The sequence below is a fragment of the Physella acuta genome, unplaced genomic scaffold (assembly GCF_028476545.2).
Source record: "Physella acuta isolate Inbredline_101_S28 unplaced genomic scaffold, ASM2847654v3 ptg001053l, whole genome shotgun sequence".
In the NCBI taxonomy this organism is placed as follows: Eukaryota; Metazoa; Mollusca; class Gastropoda; family Physidae; genus Physella; species Physella acuta.
The window spans coordinates 121,434-124,987 of NW_026732570.1; positions in this window are offsets into that span (position 1 = coordinate 121,434).

Genomic DNA, 3,554 nt, shown 5'->3' on the forward strand with positions numbered 1-3,554 from the left:
TTACAAAGTGGGGTCTCGCCGAGATTTAATCTGTCGTTCCAGTTGTTGGTTATATCAGTTAAGCCCTAAGTTTAGTTGGGTCTAGTTGTTTTTATATCCAGTAGCGCAGTGTTCTTACAACGCGCGCTCAGGCTAGAGTATCTAGGTCAAATAAGCAGACGTGTCACGTCCTACATTTAGAGGTCAAGTACACGGCCCAACGCTGTGTAGTAATTTAAAGAATCCAGGCTTGTTGTGATTTTCAAGTTAGGGTTATGGAGTCTTTTTTGGCTAATCCTACTTTTGAAGGTGTAGAAAAGTTGAGTAGAAAAGTGTTGATTAGTCTTGTTAAGGAATTGAAATTGGATTATTCTGTTACGCAGAAGTCAGAGGTGTTGAGAGATAAAATTATTGTTCATTTCATTAATGAAGGAGTATTTGATGAAAGTTTGTTGGCTGGGGTGTTGCTCCGCGAGGAGAAAACTCTAGAGAAGGTAGAATTAGAAGCTAGAATTGCTTTAGAGAAGGAGAAAGTTGCTTTAGAGAAGGCTTTAAAAGAAAAGGAGTTTGAAACTAAAAGTGCTCTAGAGAAACAGGAGTTAGAGGCTAAAATTGCTTTAGATAAGAGGAGGTTGGAATTAGAGTTTGGTCAAGTTAGTGATGTTACTTCTCTGGTAGATCCAAAAAAGTTGTCGGTAGGGCAAGTGATTGCCAAATTTGGGAAATTAGTTCCTAAATTTGATGAAACAGATTTGGTCGTTTTCTTTAACTCGTTTGAGAGTTTAGCGAAGACATGTGAATGGCCCGAAACTTCCATTACTGCTTTATTGAGCTCTGTCCTTACTGGGAAAGCTGCAAAAACATACCAGGCACTCTCTCACGACGTTCAAAATAACTATAGTTTGGTCAAGACTGCCATTTTAAAGGCCTACGCACTGACGCCCGAGGCCTATCGGACAAAATTCCGAACACTCCGCAAGTTACCCACACAATCATATGTGGAATTTCTCTTTGAAAAGGAGAAAATATTCTCAAGGTGGCTACACTCTGAGGAAGTTTCTGAGTTTGAGAAACTCAGGTCACTTATCCTAAGGGAAGAATTCCTATCGTCCCTGCCTGAAGAGATACGACTACACATTCTGGATAACAAGATAACTGACATCCAGAAGGCTGCTGAGTCGGCTGACACATATATGTTGGTGCATAAGAAACCACCAGTGTCAAGAAACCGCCTCAACCCCGTGCTTCCCCTTTTTGGCAGCAATCCTCCTGTTGGCCAACATGTGAAGGCTTCACAGTCCAGAGAGAAACCAAGATCAACTCTCAATCGTCGAGCAGTATGCCAGTTCTGCAAAAGGCCTGGTCATCTTGTCAAGGACTGTTACAAACGTCGTCAATATAACAGAGAGGTGGTGCGTACTTCTGCGCACTATGCTCTATCCCCTCAAGCAGCCAGTTCAACTATGAACTCTAGAATTCAAAAGGACTCTAACCCTAAGTGTCCGCAAGAAGGTAGTCAAGTCTCCACACATTATGTGCAGTCACATTTTGACTGTTCTCGCCACCATCCAGTTTCTTCCGAGTCTACCGATCTCGAGGGATCGAGAAAAGTTGACTTTTCATCTTTTATTGCCGAAGCCATCATTAGCAAACCAGGTGATCCGTTGTCTCAGCGGAATATCACCGTTCTAAGAGACACAGGAGCGTCACAATCACTCCTTTTGAAAAGTTCAATGGACATTACACCAGAGACGAACACCGGAAAGATTTCCATTATCCAGGGAGTGGGGACAAAATCTACTGTCGTCCCTCTACACAAGTTTGCCCTGAAACATCATCTCGTCGAAGGTGAGGTCATTTTAGGTGTGATAGATAGTATTCCTGTCCCAGGAGTACACCTACTTCTAGGGAATGACCTTGCGGGAAGCAAAGTATACCCCTGTACGGTTTCAGACCCTTTGTCAACAGTTCCAGATAATGATTATGAACTGTATCCTGCATGTGCGGTGACAAGAAGCCAGACCAAACAATTGGCTGACACAACGTCTGAACCACACCTACCATCATCGTCAAGAAATTCGACTCCCAAACTGGAGTCTATGCTTCCAGAAAACACAAGCTTGGGCTTACCCCTGAGAATATCTCAGGAAGACATCATTAAAGCTCAACAAGTCGACGCGGAACTCAAAGCAACGGTCGAAAAATCTCTATTATCGGACGATGGAGAATATTTCTCCGAGAACGGCCTCTTCTTTCGTCGCGCTATACCAGTGATTGCCTCACCAGCCGAACCATGGTTGGGTAAAAACCAGCTGTGGGTCCCTCCACCTTATCGGCATGAAATACTTAAGCTGGCACATGACCATCCAATGTCAGCGCACCCAGGAGTCACTAAAACGACGGCGAAGATCAAAGAACTGTTCTTTTGGCCCAAAATGAGAAAAGATGTGTCGCGTTACTGTAGAAGTTGCACGAACTGTCAGTTGGCCGGAAAGCCAAACCAGACAATTCCTAAGGCCCCTTTGAGTCCGATTCCTGTATTGGAAGAACCTTTTTCTAAAATCGTCATGGACTGTGTAGGTCCCTTGCCTAAAACCAAGGCGGGCAACGAGTACCTACTTACCTTTATGTGTTCAAGTACCCGTTTTCCCGAGGCGATTCCCTTACGGAACATTAAGGCAAAGACTGTAGTCAGAGCCATGACCCGGTTCTTCACTACCTTTGGATTACCTAGAATCGTGCAAACAGATCAAGGCAGCAACTTCACCAGTCACCATTTTCAGGAAGCGCTAGCCAAGCTAGGCGTTACCCACATCACCAGCTCAGCCTACCACCCTCAGTCTCAAGGCGTACTTGAGAGGTTCCACCAAACCCTCAAAACCATGCTAAGGACATTCGCTAACAGTAACACCCAATGGGATGAGTCTGTTCCTTGGATTATTTTCGCCGCGAGGGACTGTGTCCAGGACTCTTTAGGCTACTCGCCTTTTCAACTTGTGTTTGGACATTCTGTCCGTGGCCCCCTGAAGCTGATACACGAACGTTGGACAGGTACCAGTGATCATCCAGTGGAAAACTTCGACGATTTTCACGTTCGACTGAAAGCCGTGTGCGAAATGGCTCACAAGAACTTAAGAAAGGCCCAAGTGAGAATGAAAGAACTGTATGATAAGAGTTCTTGTAAACGAACATTCAATCCAGGCGACAAAGTTCTTGTGCTAGTGCCTAATCTGGACAATGCGTTATCCTTGAGATATTGTGGACCTTTTACTGTGCATTCAAAATTAAGTGATTTGAACTATGTTGTCAATACGCCCGACAGAAGAAAGAAACAGACAGTGTATCATGTCAACTCACTGAAAAAATATTATGATAATTGTAACAATTTTCAATCCACAGCTAAAATTACTTTACCTGTATGTTCAAATGTTTCTGATGATGTGATACATGATAAATTGAAACCCCCAAAATTGGTAAATTCTTCCTTTTTAGATAATTTGAAGGTCCACCTTATGCATTTGTCCACAGAGGAAAGCCATAGATTGTCTCAGTTATTTGAGACATTTCCCTCTATT